Below are 18,789 nucleotides of genomic sequence, written 5' to 3'. Positions count from 1 at the left end.
TCTTAGGCTGGCATATTCATTTAGTTTATGAGTCATTCATTGTGTAAATATCAGAACAGAGACACCTACAAACTAATGAATTGTGAAAGAACTATAACATTTCCCCCCTTAAGCTTCCAGCAGCATGCCACAAAATAATGTTAATATCACAAAGCTATTTAGCAAACAAGGAATTATGCACTAGACTATAGTCAGGCCTTTGTCTTTTACAAGTCAGCCAGTAGCATTCTATAATTTTTATTTGAAACTACACCATTCACCATAATCATGTTGCAGAACACTACCAAAAAAAGATAATATCTGAGATGAAAATTATCACTTATTTCAGAGCTTTTATGACTATCATCGCGACAGACAATATACATCTGTGCCATGGAAATTACAAAGTTGAGGTCTTAAACAGCTTTTTGCTATGCTTCAGAATCTGAGCTTTCTTTGGAGGAGGAGGGGAACAGTGGATATAACCCTTTGTTTTGCAGAGAGCTTTAAAGAAACCAAAACAAATACATTACCATCATGTCTTGTCTGCAGCCAAATAGAATGAAAGCCTAGCCCTGAGAAAAGAAGGGTATTGTTCAGCTACAGAATTACAGCAATTTAAAAGACTAAGGTCCTGTCTACAGCTACAAGCATTGGTTAACTCCTATCCTTAGTGCTGTCAGGAATCAAGGCTTGCAGCACAGCCAGGCAGTCTCCCCGCAACGTAAGGAATGCAGCTGGCATGCAGTAGGCTGTGGAATGGCCACACTGCTTGATTGGTGGAGAGAGTGGCCAGACCAAATCTTAAGACCCCCAGCAGCAGTATTTTGGCAGATGTTCAAAGCATTAGCCCAGGGGCTGTGATGGCTCCTGCTTTGTGTCCAGTCCTGCCACTGCCTTGCCTTGCTCCAGATAACTCAGTTCTGATTCTTGGCTCCAATTCCTAACTTCTGATTCCAACTTTGGCCTCTGACTTCAGGACCCTGGATTCCTATTCTTGCTCTAACCACTAGACTTGACATTTCTGCCCATCTGAGTGCACAAATGTAGTCTGTTGTAGTTACACATGCACCAGTAGTGATTCTCAAAGGTCAGTGTACGTTAAGCTGTGGGTTTCTTTGTTGTGCCACACTGTGGAATGCTAAGTGAAGGGATATAGCTTAGGATGCAGCTGTCTGAAAGTGGCTTAACCTACCACAGGAGTATGACACAATTGCTGCTTAGCCACTGAATTAATGAACTCACAGAAAACCTTACTAATATTGTAGAGATATAACATTTTGTTTGTTTTGTTTCATGGCTGGATAGGAATGCTTGCTTACCTTGTTAGGTTTGATTACTATTTAATCTATCAGAGGGGTAGCCATGTTAGTCTGTATCTGCAAAAACAGCAATTAGTCCTGCAGCACCTTAAAGACTAACAGATTTATTTGAGCATAAGCTTTTCTGGCAAAAATCCGCTTCATCAGCTGAATTGCTCGAAAGTTTGTGCCCAAATAAATCTGTTGGTCTTTAAGGTGCCACAGAACTCCTTGTTGTTTTTTATTTAATATTATAATATATATATGTTCCTCTAATAATTTACAATCTGAAGTGGCTTAAAGGTGTCAAACCACAGAAAGACAAGACATGCTGAAGTACAGAGGACATTTGAGTCTTTGTTCACTGCCATGTATCTTGCTCTAAGTCAGAAGGTCCATGAAAAATCTGGCTACAATAAAAGCAGTGTGGTATACTGCCAAACCTTAAGTTACATGACATGTTCAGCCATGATGTATTAACTCTGGTAAAACCTCTACAAAATGGTGAGATACATTGCCAAAGCAAAAACCTCAATTTCTGCATTAAAATAAAACCTGTATCCGGTCACAGCAGTCTTTGAGAAATAAATCTGCCTCTGAGGACACCGATTCCTTCAATAAAGAAGCTTCCACATCATTCTGAGAATTGCAGCAAACCAGCCTTGTCTTTCTGAGACTTTGAGGCATTATACAGAAACGATAAAGGTCAAGTACATTTTCTGTGCTTTTCAGTTCACTGAAGTCACTTTGATCTTCTTCCTGAGACAATGTAATGGCAGAATCTCACTTTCTCATCCTTTTAGAGGTGCAGTTTTGTTAACAAGGGCCCCAATTTTGCCTTACATGCTAGAGATTGTATTAGGAGCAATGAAGGTTCTGCTGGAGGATTCTGAACAAGGACAATGATCTCAAAATACCTGATCCAAGCAGGCTTTCACAATGATTTCTGAAACAGTATTGTACATAGTTTGTCCTTGGCTACATATTGAATTAAAATCATGTTCAATGCCAGTTCAGCAGCAGCCATAGCTTTAAAATAATCAGAAGTCAATCATGTTATTATTCTTAGGTCTACTGCATTTACAAACAGGCATTTTATACTGATTTTGGTAAGAAGTGATCATTAAAATCACATCAGAAAGTATCAGAAATTAAAGTATTTTCCCACAGATATGATAAATCTGACTGGGGAGAGAAACTCATCTTCAAAGCAGCTTGGCTGTATTCATGGCAATTTACTTTCAATCCGAAAGCTTCTCTCAGGCTACGTCTACACTGCAGCACTATTATGAGTATCTTGAAATAGCTATCCTGCGTCTTCACAGCAAGCCTGTTATTTCGGGTTCACTATTCCAACGTCCCTGTAAACCTCATTCCATGAGGAGTAAAGGATGTTTCAGAACAGCAGGTAATTTTGAAATTCGGCACGGTGTAGACAGCGCCAAATGATGAAATAAGTTATTTTGAAATAAGATACACAATTTGTGTAGCTCAAATTGCATATCTTATTTTGAACTATGGTGCAGTGTAGATGTAGCCTCAGACTCCATCTTTAAATTATAAGCTTTTTACATGAAAGAAAGGGGATATTTGTGAAATCAAGTTGAGACTTTCTTCTTAAAATAAATAATCTAAAGTTAAGGGTTTATACTAATAAGCAGTAGTGAGTACTGGTTTCTCTAATGTTCTGAATGTGCAAACGCTAACATACCTGCTTAACAGTACTCACATGAGTAATATTATTGACGTCAATGGGACTATATACACAAGTAAAGCTAAGCGTATGCATAAACATTGAAAGAATGAGAGCCCACATTTACAAAGAGACTCTGAAAGAAATGCAAAGTATGTTAACATATTAAAATTACAAATGTTTCACACTCAACAGTAGAATTCTCAGAGAATTCTAACTTATAAGATTTTTCTGGTTTAAGATAAATATGAACAAATGTCCACAAATAATTTTTATTATATGACTTACCAGCGTTGCCCAGGTCTGGGCCAGCCCAGGGAGGCATGGAAACGCGGCCCACCTGACGGCTTCTCCCAGAGCTGGCCTAGGATGGGTTGGGACAGCATATGCCTTCCACCAGCTTCTCCTTGGGGCCAGCCTGGAGTGGTAGGGGGTGCAGCTGACCCGTCTGCTGGCTTCTCCCTGGCTGCCCAAGTGGGGAGAGGGGGACGTGCAGTCCTCCTGCTGTCTTCTCCCAGGGCTGGCCAACAGCTTCTCCCTGCGACCAGCCCAAGATGGCAGAGATGACCACATTGGGCAGCTGCTTCCCATGGGCAGCCCGGAGTGGCAAGGATGTGCTGCCAGCCAGCAGTTGCTCACCAGGGTTGGGGTGCTTGCTGCACTCCTGTGGTCATTTCTGAGTATAACTCTCCCTTGTGATTGCTAAGGATGTTAAGGACTAGTTGACTAATTGATTTCCCCCCCTTGCTGCCTCCATTAGATAGAGGCAGCGAGGGGGGGAGGGGAAGAAAGGGTACTTCAAAGTGGCAGCACCACTCAGAGCTCATACCGGGGCTCCGTGCAGTGCTGCCGCTTTGGCATTGCATAGGGGAAGCAACGCACAGAGTCCGGGGTCAGATGGGGACTCCCTAGCTGACCCCAGGCTCCCTGTGGCATTTCCACGGAACCCGGAGTCAGCTGGGGAGTCCTCCACTGACCCCGGGCTCCACGTGTCATTTCAAAGCGGCAGCGCAGCATGAAGTCCGAGCTCAGCTAGGGTTGCCAGATAGTTTGACCAAGAATACCAAACACCTCCCTCCTCTCCCCTCCCCCCCAAAAAAACCCTACTGGGGAAAAAATTCTGTTGAGGGAAAAAAGGGGGAGACCAAAATTGTTAAGCAAAAAAAAGGACCCCGAGAGTTATTAAGCAAAATATATATATATATATATATATTATTAAAAAATGCATGGCCCCTTTAAGAAATGCTTTTGAGACTTTTTGGCCCTAAAAGGCTGCTGGCGGCTGTCCACCATCTTGTCTTCCTGCTCCGGCCAGACAGTTCCTGTGGTACCAAGTAAGCAGCAGTATTTTTTACTCCTGGCTGGGAAAAAAATCAGAAAATGCCGGAGATTTTAGGTGTCCAGTATTTTCTGATTTTTTTTTTATCGGACAGGAGGTCAAAATACCGGACTGTCTGGGTCAATACCGGACACCTGGCAACCCTAGGGTCAGTGGGGGACTCAGAGTCTCCCGCTGACTCCAGGCTCCACGAGGGCACTTCCGCTTTGAAATGCACAAGAGCCCCCAGGGACTCTTGTACATTTCGAAGCTTGGCACGCTATGTGCAGACCGGGGCAAGCAGGAAGTCCCAGCGGGGGCTCCTCTACATTTCAAAGGAGGAATGCAAAAGTGCCTATCAACTACTCGAGTAGTCGATGGAAATTCCATCGACTACTCAACTAGTAAATTACTTGTTAATGTCCTTAGTACTTGCTGCCCCTGTGGTCATTTAGGAGTATACCAGTCCCTGCTAACATACCCTCCCTTTCCATTTGATGTGAAACAGTCACATTCCAAGTACATCTCATTGTCCTGGCACAACAAAAACCTGACCTTGCTTTAAGTTATTAGCAGAAGAAGCTGCTAACAAATTTGGTGGCCCTAGTGCTTACCTTTTAGGAAGGGTTCTTGAACAAATGTAATTGCAGATGGACAGACAGACAGATGCATAAACTCTCTGATATATAGTAGATACATGTAACTGACCCAGTGCTCTAGAGGGCACTTCATTGAACAGGTTAACAGCAGTAGCCACGCTACCTCAACCCTTCTAAGAGAAGTTAATTTTCTTTACTCTTAAGTGACCCCTCTCTTGGACTGATGCTCAGAGCGCTCAACCTGAGTTGGCCAGGCAGAAAATTCCCACAATATGAAGGATCTAGGGGAAGGGATTTAAAATGTGAATGGAAGCAAAGGAACATAAAAAAATTAAAGTATCTGTTTAAATCTGCACAAATAAATATTAGTTTACTATTCAGTTACTAAGGTTTTTCATTTAAGGTACAATATTTAACCTAGATACAGAACTCACATATGTTAATGGCAATTAGTGAAATTAGCCTCCATAGTGAAAACTTCAATCAAGATTACTATTATGGAAATATAGCTTCAGTTAATGTATAGAAAACTCCACATATGACCCTCGTTCAACTATGAAAGAATAGACCCAATACTACTAACTAAAAAGTTAAGGATACTGCTAAGCACAAAACTAGTCTGGCTTCCATGTCACAGAAAACAGCAGAAGCAGATTTTTTTCGCAGAGCTTCTGCAGCTTTCCAAATTATGGAAACTTTGTGTTTGTTTGGTTTTTTTTTAAACATAATTGAATCCTAATGACTCACAGAGACAGATGCATAGGAGCTGCTGCAGTAGAGGAAAAAACATTAGCACTTAAAGAGAAATGAAATAAACAGCTTGGAAAACACTGTCTAGACTTAGCAAACATAGATCTGTCTCATTACAAAAATTTAATAAACTCCATCTCTTTCAAAAAGTGTGAGGGCTTGAAGTGTTGCTGAACTAATTTTGTAATACTAGTTTCCTCCTCAAATGTTCAGCAACTATGCAGTCTACTGAAAAAATGTGTGTAGCACTTCATCTGAAGAATAATTGGTGCTCAACTAATGACCAGCACAAAGCCCAAAAAGTCACTCTAACTTATGCTAAAATGTAAGATGCTAAAAACATTATAAATCTAATCAGGATACAGTATTTACCTGAGTCGACCAAAGACCTCCGGTTGTGTTCCGACTATTTCACAAGTGAAGGTTTCTTTGCAAATAATTTAGATTCCTTCAACTTATCATTCTGTGGCACAGGCTCCTCCAAATGGCAAAGTCCATGTATTGCAATTAAGGAAACAGCTCATTTAACAGTTTATCTTAAAAAAAAAAAAAAAAAAAAAAAAAAACAGAACTGAAAGTAAAAACGGTTGATCTATTTTTAGCTATGCAATTGTACTTTAGAAACCTCTAAGTATTTCACATAGGTCTTAATTATTTTATATACAAGGAAGTTTATTAATATTGCTTGATAAGATGGTGTCTCCAAATTTTTTGGCAATTAAAACAGGTGGTTGTTTAATACAGTTTTGTCCAGAAAACATAAGTTAGTGAACATTCACCTTTTCTGCTTCTGAGCGCTACTAAGAGAAAACAGCATTGGAGGGGGAAAGGGGAGGGGGTTAGTCACTGCACATGGAGAGGTTTTCAATGGGCTATCCAAAATGACACTCATATCTTTTTCTATGAGTGATTACAGTTAATTTCAAACTGATAAATATATATCAATAGTTCAAAGTAATTTCTTACAACTTATTTTTCCTTCCATTTGTCAATACTGAATTATATCTTCCATCATGCTGCACATTCACCTAGATTTGTAGGTGCCATGGGAGTTCCTCACAATCATCACTAATTTTGAAAAAATGTAAATAGTCTTTGTCACCTATAAATTTAGCCTCCTTACTGCATTTACAGTTCATTTATTAACATATTAAAACCAACCCCAGAGCAGATATTTTAGATCCTAATATTAGTCACTCATAATACTGAAAATTGACTATTAATTGATACTCTGTTTTCTTTTTTTTTAGTCATTTACAAATCTATGGCAAAACTTTACCTTCCAATCTGTAACTTAGAGTTGTCCTACTTTCCCCATTTTACAATCCCAAATACTATATCAGGTTTACTACATTAAACATTTTAACTTTTTTTTATTTTGCAATATTTTGTAGACCTAAGAAACTTGACAACACAAAATCAAAGTCACAATTATCACAATTATATTGATAACTACCAAAGCTTTGAATTACAATTTTACCATGAATGTAATCCCATATTGTATGCTTATTCCCAGCAGGAGTACTAGTTAATCCCTAAGGGTAAGTCTACACTACAGAGAAGATCGAAATTGCTGCTGTTGATCTCCCAGGGGCCTCCCTACCCTTGTGCTGGAAGCAGATTTCCTCCCCCCCCCCCCCCCCCCCAGAGTTAACAGCACCATCACTCTCCACACTTGCCAGTTTGTGCTTATTTGTTAATGTTTTCCTTCATTTTGGAAGTATCATGTCTCTGCTGCAGTGCACTAGAAACATATATATCTTGTAACTTTTTTCACGGGTTATTTTACCCATTGTTCTGTGACCAACTTTCCTTGATTAAGTTTGGCATGGGAACAACAAATCAATGTTCTGGGAGTTGTTTTTGTGCCTCTCATGGCAAGTAACGGGAGAGACAATGGTAATTGTATTTTACATCTCTTTAAAGCCGTAAGAATAAGTAATTCGTCCAGTCTTTGCCTGTTTCACTCACATTACTTTTTTCACCATTGTTTTGATTGTCCTTAATTCCCCCCAAGTCAGAAACCTCAGGGTATATAGTCAGTCTGAAATCTCAAGGATCTCTCAAGTGCTGTGCCTGAATAAATCCACATTTTGTTTTTCCCAATGGATTGTTTTTAGCACAAATCGGGCAAATGTTAGTAATTTTTACCTTTTTAAAAAAACACGAGTCTGTTAATGTTTGCACATCTATCAATGTGATATATACCATCATGTATCATCAATGTGCCTCTGCCATGAACATTGGCCAAACTGGACTGTCTCTACACAAAAGAATAAATGAACACAGATTGCACATCAAGAATGGCAACATACATAAACCAGTAGAACACTTCAATCTCCCTACAAATTCAGTAGAAGATTTAAAAGTGGCCATCCTTCAACAACAAAAAACTTTCAAAAACAGTCTTCAAAGAAAAGACAAGACTATGTAGCACTTTAAAGACGGTTTATTAGTGATGAGCTTTTGTGGGCTAGACCCACTTCCTCAGATCAAATTGTGAAAGAAAATTGGCATGACCATATATACCAAAGGGATACAATAAAAAAAAGTGAACACATATAAAAAGGACAAATCAAATTTCAGAACAGAGGGGAGATGGGGGGGGGGGGAGATTAATGTCTGTGTGCTAATGATATTAGAGGTGATAATTGGGGAAGCTATCTTTGTAATGGGTAAGATAATTAGCATCTTTGTTAAGGCCCAGTCATAAAGTGTCAAATTTCAGCATGAATGACAGTTCAGAGGTTTCTCTTTGAAGTCTTGTGTTAAAATGTCTTTGAAGCAGGATGCAGGTAGTCAAGTCGTTGAGACAATGCCCTTTCTGGTTGAAATGGCAAGAAACTTTTTTCTTTGTGAAACTGTCTAATATCTGTTTTGTGTGCACTGATTCTTTGGCGAAGTGTCTGAGACATTTGTCCAATGTACATAAAAGATGGACACTGTCAGCACATGATGGCATAAATTATATTTCTGGATGAGCAGGAATATGTGTTCTTGATCTTATAACTGAATTGGTTAGGTCCAATGATGGTATCACATATTCCTGCATTAAAAGACATTTTAACACAAGACTTTAAAGAGAAACATCTGAACTGTCATTCATGCTTAAATTTGACACTTTACGCCTGGGCCTTAACAAAGATGCTAATTATCCTACCCATTACAAAGATAGCTTCCCCAATTATCACCTCTAATATCATTAGCTCACAGACATTAACCTTCCCCCCTCTGTTCTGAAATTTGATTTGTCCTTTTAATATGTGTTCACTTTTTTTGATTGTATCCCTTTGGTATATATGGTCATGCCGATTTTCTTCCACAACTTGATCTGAGGAAGTGGGTCTGGCCCACGAAAGCTCATCACCTAATAAACCATCTTGTTAGTTTTTAAAGTGCTTCATCGTCCTGACTTTTGTTTCAGCTAGACCAGACTAACATGGCTACATCTCTATTACTAGTCTTCAAAGAGAAACTGAAGAGTTGCAATACAGATACTGTTAATCTGGGTTTGAGTAGGGTCTGGGAATCCCTGGGTCATTACAAAAGCAATTTTTCCTCTCTTGGTATTCACACCCTCTCATGGACTGTTGAGAGTGGGCGTCACCCAACCTAACTGAATTGGCCTACTTGTCCTCCACTTGATAAGGTAACTCCCTTATTTATGTCCTGCTCTGTAATTTCCTCTCCATGCATCTGAGGAAGTGGGGGTGGGTTTTGCCCATAAAGACATATGCCCAAATAAATCTGTTAAATTCCAACACAAGTGATTTTTAGCTCTGATTGAGCATTTACCATAACAAAGAGACTGCTAACAAAACCTATTTAGCTCTTTCTTTGAACAGCAGGGAGGAAAAAGTTAAACTAGCCCAGGGGAATAGCCTCCTGGCTAGACTACAGCCCCCTTCCTACTATAATAACAGGACTCTTGCTTTCAAGTTCCTGTCTTAACAAGGTTCTATCAACTAATAGTGACCCCCCCCTCATTTGGAACAGGTTAAATACAGCATTCCTACAATAATTACAACATTTGCAACAATATCTCACTATCCTGGCAGTCAGTCTAAAGTGGTTTGTAACCCAACACCAGCTAAAGCTGATTTTTTTGACACCACCCTAGCTAAGCAGAGCAGGAGCAAACTGTATATAAACACACCCAAAGTCTCTCTACCTCCTGGCTAGCTGTCAGGAAAGCATTCATTCATATCCTGCTTACAAATGTTTTCTGCTGGTGCTCAAGTGATAACAGCAATGATTGGATAAGCAGGGGCGGGACTCACATTGGAGGCCTTGCCAGCCTCACTTCTTTTGCAGTTTCATCCACTGTTTTCCTTGCTTACTTCCTCATGCCTGCAATGAGCTTTTAACTACATGGATCACTGAATGAGACACCCCCTTTACGTCCTATGTCCCATACACAGGGCAGAAGGGGTTGATAGCACAAAGGCTTATGATCTGCACTGCAAAATAAATTCACACTAGAACCAAGGAAGATACAGTGGCAAGCATCCCACAGACCCTGAGGCTATGTCTACACTGCAGAGTTTTTGCGCAATGAATCGACAGAACAGGGGGCTGTGTCTAGCCTGGCCAGTTTTTCCGGAAAATCAGCCAGCTGTCTACACTGGCCGCTTGAATTTCCGCAAAAGCACTGACTTTCTACTGTAAGAAAGCAGTGCTTTTTGCGGAAATACTATGCTGCTCCTGTTCGGGCAAAAGTCTCTTTTGCGCAAAAGTTTTGTGCAAAAGGGCCAGTGTAGACAGCTGAGATTTGTTTTGCGCAAAAAAGCCCTGATCACGAAAATGGCCATCGGGGCTTTTTTGCGCAAAAGAGCGTCTAGATTGGCCACGGATGCTTTTCTGCAAAAAGTGCTTTTGCGGAAAAGTGTCCGTGCCAATCTAGACGCTCTTTTCCGAAAATGCTTTTAACGGAAAACTTTTCCGTTAAAAGCATTTCCGGAAAATCATGCCAGTCTAGACGTAGCCAGGGGTTTTTGCGGTATAGATGTTCCTCTTTCTATGAGGAATAACTCCTTTTTGCGCAAGAGCTCTTGTGCAAAAAGGAGCATGTGGACGGGAAACGGGGTTTTTGCGCAAAAACAGCCTATCGAAAGAAGCACAGGTGCCCTGGTGCCTTTCTGTTCATGGCAATCAGAGCTTTCTTGCAAGAGAGCATCCATGCAGTCTGGACGCTTTCTTGTGCAAAAGCGCATCGCTTTGTAGTGTGGGCAAAAAGTTTTTACAGAAGATCTCTTGCACAAGAAGCCTGCAGTCTAGACGCAGCCTGAGAGTTTCAACATTTTACAGCAGTTAGTGCTTGTTCTTTATTACAGAATGATACCTTTGCTACAGGAGTCAATTCAGCATCCAGGGGCTGAGTGTGTACTACACGCATACTGCACAGGGCCAGCCCGAACTAAGGGAACCCAAAGGGCAAATCCTATGATTGGGGTTCTGTTTTAGTGACGAGATGCTCCATTATCATATATCATCTGACCCTGATGCTGCATCCCATCACAATTTAAATTGTGTACTTCATGTGGGATAAAAGTGCTCTCTTGAGAACATTCAGCACACCATCAATTAATAATCTTACTTGCAACAGTGAGGGTTGTGTAAGAGGACAGATTGCGAGTTGGTGTTTTTTCAGCAGCCAGGCCTCCAGGTCAACCTAAAACTAGTCACTGTGGCATCTTTAATTTTACTAGACAAAAGATTCTTTACAGGAGTCTGAGCAGTGTACAGTTTTATGCATCCCAGCTCCACTAGGTATCTGCAGTGTGTCAGGACCCACCATACAGTCAATGCAAGTTTTTCTCTGTGGCTGTACTTCTCCTTTCAGGATAAGCACTAGATTTCTCTGTCATGGTAGCCCTGAGTTAACACATCTGAAGTGGCTATCAACAGTTCAAAAGATCTGGAACTTTTCTTGCCAAAACCTCTTTTGAATTATAAACTGCCGAAGGGAGGCAGGTCTATTCCCCTGCTACCTTTTTCTGCAGGAGCTGATAGAGGGGTGGAGCAGTAGCAGGGATAAAATTCAGGCAAAGTTCATCCTTGTCCAGCAGTGATTGCAGCACTGTTTCTGAAGTAGGATGGGCAATGCCAAAAATAGGTTCAGCCCTAAGCCATCAGTTGGATTTGTTCCCAAGCTGGGGGATTTATATCTTTTACACCAGCCATTCTTGAAGTTCAGCAAGCCAAGGATCCCCCATCTTGATTTAAAAGTTTTTCATGGACGCACAAGCCTACAGGTGCCAGCTTCCAATTTTTCCTGTGGGTGTTCAACTCAGGTCTCACCCCCACTTGTAGGGTAACCAGATCACAAAAATAAAATATCAGGACACATTGGGTGCACGGGTAGTGGGTGGACCTGCTCCCTTTAGGGAGACTAGCTCCACAGCATTGCCCTGGCAGCACAAAGCCATGCCTCTCAGTGCTAGAACCCTGAATCCCTGTGTGGCTGGAACACTACGCCAGCCCTACCAGCCCTAGCTGTGGGTGCACTGCCTTTGAGCCATCCGTCACTGCAAGGAGGGGGCACAGTATGGGTGCAGGCTGCATGTGATGCTCCCCTTAGGTGACTCCCCAGAAGTGGCAGCATCTCCCTTTAGATCGGTGGGCAACCCGTGGCCCACTCGGGCTGCACCTGTGGGCTGCTGTGGCCCACTGAGATAAAGGAAGGCTACTCATGTGGCCCTCTCACTATTTGTGGTTGCCCATCGCTGCTTTAGATTCTAGGGTAGGTGTAGCCATGCAGCTCTGCCTCCTGCTGCTGCTGCTGCCTCCACCTATTGGTACAGCCCTGCAGCTCACAGTTTCCAGGCAGAGGCAGCACACAGAAGCCTGAAGGCTGTCCCTGTGCCTAGAAGTCCAAGGAATGTTGATCATCCTTCTTCCTCCACTCCTTTCCCCAAGGTTTCACCTCCTCCCAGGGGCATGCTCCATCCCCACTCCTTCTCCCCCTTCCCTCCCAGTGCCTCTTGCACATGTTGAACAGCAGTTCTGCAGCATATAGGAGGGACGGGGCGGAATTCATCAGCAGGGCAGGTATCTCCAGACATGTTTGGCTCTAAGGGGTCCATGAATCATGACTCACAAAGCTCCTGGAGCCCGACATGGCTTCTGAACCCCCAGGATCTGCAGATCCCAGTCTGAGAAATGCTGTTTTGTACAATCACTTAGTTTCAATTGTTCTTTTATTTACAAAACACCATATAGATTTTCATTAACACCATTTACTTTACACCATCATTAAAACAACTTTTGCATGAGATTTTTCATAGATGAACAAATAAATTTTTAAAAAAGCACATAAACTTCTTGTACCGGGTGATTTCTGCTTTCAAAGCACATAGCGATCTGAAAAAGAAAACAACCTATTGAGGCTCTATTTTGGAGTCCTTATAGGATTTTAATTGAGTAGCATATTTTGTTTACATTTCATTTACCCTTTTTACAGTATATGCTGCATAATCCATGGGGGAATGCACACTGCTTCCAGAGCTAAATTCCATTTTTGTTTTCTATATTAAATTAGCCATGTCAATTTTCATATTAATTGTTTATTTTGCACTGAAAGTCCCCTTGTATCCTTATCAAAAGGACTGTCTGATTACTCAAAGCCACCAACAGTAGTATTCCCAACATTGCTTCTCTTGTGCACCTTACTCGTTTAGCTGTTATTTTATTACTGAAAAACGACCAGAGTCTCTTCCCACTATATTGGTTTTGACTGCCTTTACCATAGCCACAATAACATCCACTGGTCCTCATTTTAAAAGAATATTGAACTTCATATGATAAAAAATAACACAAGCCAAACAACACTTGCTACTTGTGTTTGGGAAAAAAAGGTCTTTCAGTTTTACAACTTTGAATGAATGAAAGATTAAACTAGATTTTTAGTAGAAGTTTTAAAAGTCTGTTCATTTGAAACAAAAAGAAGAGGGGTTTACAAAGTGTTGCTTTAAGACTTACATAATTACAAGTTTCAGAGGGGTAGTCCTGTTAGTCACACCAAAATCAAACATTTTCTTCTTTAAGATTTCCATAACTCACTACTATTTAATTCCCTCTAAACTGCAGTGTTAACTTGTGCATAAATGCCTTAACTCCTCATTGTCTTTCCTGAAATCACTTATCTCCCAAAGTGACACATTCATCAGCTGATTCCGTCTGAAACTTCTTCTCACTGAGATTATCTTTAAAAAAACAACAGTCTAGTAGCACCTTAGGGTATATCTACACTACCCTCCTAATTTGAAATAGGAGGGTAATGTAGTCATACCGCAATTGCAAATGAAGCCCGGGATTTGAATTTCCCGGGCTTCATTTGCATAAAGCCGGCCGGCGCCATTTTTAAATGCCGGCAGTTCGAACCCCGTGCCGCGCGGCTACACGCGGCACGGAGTAGCTAGTTCGGATTAGGTTTCCTAATCCGAACTAGCTGTACTCCTCATTCCACGAGGAGTACAGCTAGTTCGGATTAGGAAGCCTAATCCGAACTAGCTACTCCGTGCCGCGTGTAGCCGCGCGGCACGGGGTTCGAACTGCCGGCATTTAAAAATGGCGCCGGCCGGCTTTATGCAAATGAAGCCCGGGAAATTCAAATCCCGGGCTTCATTTGCAATTGCGGTATGACTACATTACCCTCCTATTTCGAATTAGGAGGGTAGTGTAGACATACCCTTAAAGACTAACAAAACATGTAGATGGTATCATGAGCTTTCATGAGCAAAACTCACTTCTTCAGATGACTGGAGTATAAGAAGTTCAGATCCAAGAATAAATAAGGGGAGGGGGGGTGGAGAAGGAAAAAGGGGAGAGGAGGAAGAAAAAGAGACAGTGATAAGATAGTTCAAACAGTTCCAAGAGGCTAAGAGCCATTAGCACCTCCATTGGTTGGTTGGTTAAGTCATTAAAAGGTGGAAGATAGTGTGCAAGCCATCCCATATCCCGGTTCAGACCATTTGCATAAGAATTAAACTTGTAAATGAAGTTAAGTTCCAATCCTTCTCTGTGTATTTGGCTTGTGGAATTGGTCTGAAAGAAAACGGCGACTTGGAGATCCATTAATGAGTACCCTGGAAGATTAAAGTGTTCTCCAACAGGTTTTTGTGTATTGCCTTTTCGATATCTGATTTGTGTCCATTAATTCTTTCCCGTGGAGATTGTCCAGTTTGGCCAATATACATTGCAGTGGGGCATTGCTGGCATTTGATGGCATAGTTCACATTAGTGGATTACCTTGTGCTTTTTTGCACTCGTTCCTATTATCTTTCTTTCCAGGGTGATCTATGGATCTTATTCTTTAAAACGTAAGTGGCATTCAACCACCCATTGGCAAGCACTATTTTAGGAAGATATCTAAGGTATTTATCTCTGTTTCCCCTTATGCTACACAATATCTCTTCAATAGCCCCAGAGGATAAGTCACTACCCCTTTATTCTGGTGGCTTAAACCAGTGGTATTCAAACTACAGGCCACAACCCAGTACTGGATTGGGGAGTGTCAGTTACTGGGTCTCATTGCTGCGGGAGGATCAGGTGACCAGTGAGGGCGCTAAGGCAGGCTGTCTGCCTGTCCTGGCACCGCAGCCTGTGCTGTGACCCAGAAGTAACTGGCAGCAGGCCCGGCTCCTAGGTGGGGGGAAGTGTGGAACGCACAGGGATCTGTGAATTGCCTCTTCCCCGAGCACTAGCTCCACGCTCCTATTGGCTGGGATCCTGCTGTTGGCTGCTTCTGGGGCACAGTATGATCTGCAGTGCCAAGAGAGGCAGGAAGCCAGCCTTAGCAACCCCCATGCACTGCTGACCAGCAGCTGCTCAAGGTAAGCCCATCCTGCCCCAGCACTGCTCTGCCCATCTGAAGCCAGAGCTTTTTCCCCTACACCCAAAGTTCTCATCCTCAGTCCCACGCGGAGCCTACATCCTAGTCAAATTATGTTGGGTCACGGACATCAATTTTTTTTGACTGGGTCATGAGAAAAAAACGTTTAAAAACCACTGGTTCAGAACAAAATAAATTAATGTTGAGATCGCTTTGTGGGTTGCCAAAATGTTGGAATTATTAATATTTGAAATTAATATACAAAAACAAATACTAATTTAAGAATAAATTGTTTTATGAAGTCCAAATGATGCTTATACAATGTATCTAAATAAGCCTAGAAAGCCTCAGGAATAAGCAATTTACTACATCCAAAACATTATAAGCATTTGATCAAGAAACTTACAAACAGGCTAAACCCAGGGTGCTTAGACCCACCTTAGCTCCAGTGGGGTCAGGCAAGAGAAATCTGCTGGGTATAAAAAAAATAATAACTCTTTCAACAAAGTAGTAATGTCAGCGCCAAATATTGACTTTGGTTAAAAACTAACAGGAGACAGTTCACCCTTTTTTCCAGTCCCCATCCAGGTAAGATTTACAATCTCCTTTCTTCCCAAAGTCTTTCCTCTATCCTTCTCACTGACCAGCAGGTTTTCCTCTGCACCTGGATTCGCATAAGCTTTAATACTGGTGTGTGAAATGGGAAGGACCACATTAGCTCATTTTCAACACATTCTCTTTGCCTTAAGTAAAACCTTATTAAATGATCCTTACCAGTCACAGAGGCCTCTTTTTAGAAAGCTTCCTTTGTCTCATTAGAGATTCTTTGAGCCAGACATTCTTCCTATTTCACTCCTTCTGTCCATATAACTATTTCTATAGCCTTCCTTCTATTGGTTAATCAAGGCCTTTCTTTATAATACACATTTATATCCTTAACCAAACATAAGCTAACTAATGATTTCATATTAAAAGACTTAGCCAGCATTGCTGAGGTCCTTCAGGGATGGAGGAATGAGGGGGCTCTGTGTAAGAGCCTGGGAACTAGGGGGGTACGGGAGTCATGGTTGGAGAGTGAGGAGGGGCTCAAGACAGGGGGCAAGGGTGCAGAAGTCTGATCAGGAGGTGGGAGCTCATAACAGGGGGTTGGAAGGTATGGGAGGCTTAGCCAGCAGCTTCTCCCCAGGGGTAGCTGAGGCCCCAAAGGCCATGATGTCCAACCAGTGGCTGCTCTCTGAGGCAGGTCAGGGTAGCAGGGGGTTGTGCTACCAGCCAGTGACTGCTCCCCAGAGATCATTCTGGGTTATAACTGTCCCCCATGCTTGCTGCCCCATTGTGGTCATAAATTAGTATAACTGTCCCTGCTATCATACCCCTCCCTTTCCATTTGATGAGAAACAATCTCATTCCACACACATACCATTGTCCTGACACAACCAAACCCTGACCTCGCTTTAAGTTATGATAAGAGGAAGCTGCCTGCCAAACTTGGTGGTCCTAGCTCTTACCGTTTAGGAAGAATTCTTGAACAAATAGACTGACAGACGCATAAACTCTTTCAAATAGATAGTAGCTTTATCCTACACCAAGTCTTCCCCTGCAAGCCTGCTCCCCGCCGCTCCACTCCACTCACTGGTCCCTGTCACTCCCGGCCATTTCTAATCCCAGAGACTACAGATTCTGTCCCTATCCCCTACATCTTTAAACTGTCTTCCTTTATAGCACAGGTGGAGAACCTCAGGCCCAGGGGCTGTATCCAGCCCCTGAGGCTCAGGGCCCTCCTCCCAGTATTAGGACCCCACACTGGCACTCCTGCCCCCACCTGCCCATCTGCCCCCGTCCAACCCAGGGCTAGAGCACACAAAATCTACTAGGCTGGGCCTTCCTAGGGTCTGATGTGCAAGGGGAATTTGGGGAGTGTCTTTCTCGTTCTCAGTAAAGGGCCACTCAGTGAGGAAGTTTCATTTTGTTTTTTTTACTTCCCACTTGTGTGCAGCCCCCTAACCCAAAAAAGGTTCCTCACCCCTGCTTTATAGTCACTCCCCAGCTGTACTCTTCATCTCTAAACATGGTCCATCTTCAGGTGCAGCCAGATAAAATAATTGGCCTGTCAGGCCCTCCTTATTAACCTTTTCATAGGGGGGAGATATATAATCATCACACTCCTTAATTGCCCCTTACCCTGCCTGGGAGCTCAACAGACCTACTTGTTTCTGGTATAGCTTTTAAAAAATATCCAAATGAACAAATAAACCATAACCAGAACTTTTTGTTTACAATTTAAAAGTTAAATAGTTTGAATAATCATTTTTCACAGTACAAAACATCCGTTATTTTGAAGCATTTCCCTAGACCCCTCAAAAGATTGATTAAAATATAAATTCACACAACTGAATACTTGGAAGTTGTCAGAAATGCATTCACAGGGAGCCTTCCTTATTTCAGAGGCTCCCACAGGTGGCTTTAGGAATAGGTTTTGCTATAGTAACAGATGGATTTCTACTTAAAAATTCTTCATGCAACCATGTGGCTAACTCAAAACTATAAAAAATTATAGCAAATTAATATAGCCATTACATTAATCAGTTTAATTACATTGATTTTAAAATGTCAGCGACAGCTCAGTTTTAAAAGTATGTAGTTAGGAAATGCTGATGAATTATAGTAATTATAAATAAGGCCCCACCAAAGACATGGCCATTTTGGTCCACTCCATGTTCATAGGATTTATAAAATTGTAAATTTCATTATTGCAGCTATTTAAATGAGAAATGTCACAGTGTTGTAACTGTAGAGGTCTGACTCCTGGCCAAAAAGGAAGTGGGTGGGTGGGCAGTCACAAGGTTATTGTATGGGGGATCAGAACTGCTATCCTTATCTCTGCACTGCTAGCGAGGGTACTGGCTTTATACCTAAACAGTGGGAGAGCACCTGCTCTGAAAGCAGAACTTTTGCCAGAAGCAGCACTGCATTTTCACTGTTTTGTTTGAGAGACCTTATTTAATATAAATTCTCTCTTGCACCCCTTGCAGTATTGTTATGAAAAGTCTTTCTGGCTTCATGGATAAGTAACATTCTCCATTTTTCAAGCTATTCAAAAGTCTAAACTTGGACTTTCTGATAAACTCAGGTAATTATGGTGCTTAGTCTATTGCTGACGTCTTGCAGAATTATCTCGTTTAATAACTGAGATGTTCATCCAGGTAGTAAAAAATTCTGGTAGGGAAGAATACCAAGAACCTTCTAAATAACAGGACCATATGGTTGGTATTTCAGAGTATTCAACTGAATTAAAAACAGCTGCTCTGTACAGGAAA

General features: G+C 41.7%; 1 long non-coding RNA gene across 3 annotated transcripts in view; it reads right to left on the bottom strand.

Moving 5' to 3' along the window:
- The window catches only part of LOC142826526 (uncharacterized), a 31,962-nt gene extending 14,059 nt beyond the window's left edge, over nt 1-17,903 (bottom strand). Inside the window, exons 1-2 of one of the 3 annotated variants that reach the window (XR_012900719.1) lie at nt 15,911-17,903; nt 6,013-6,176 (exon numbers count right to left, since the gene is read on the bottom strand). This is a non-coding gene — a long non-coding RNA (uncharacterized LOC142826526). The other 2 variants (XR_012900717.1, XR_012900718.1) reach the window with 2 other exon arrangements.
- Nucleotides 17,904-18,789: the final 886 nt, after the last annotated feature.

This window comes from Pelodiscus sinensis, chromosome 1 (assembly GCF_049634645.1).
Source record: "Pelodiscus sinensis isolate JC-2024 chromosome 1, ASM4963464v1, whole genome shotgun sequence".
In the NCBI taxonomy this organism is placed as follows: Eukaryota; Metazoa; Chordata; order Testudines; family Trionychidae; genus Pelodiscus; species Pelodiscus sinensis.
This window is presented reverse-complemented; position numbering and strand designations above follow the sequence as displayed.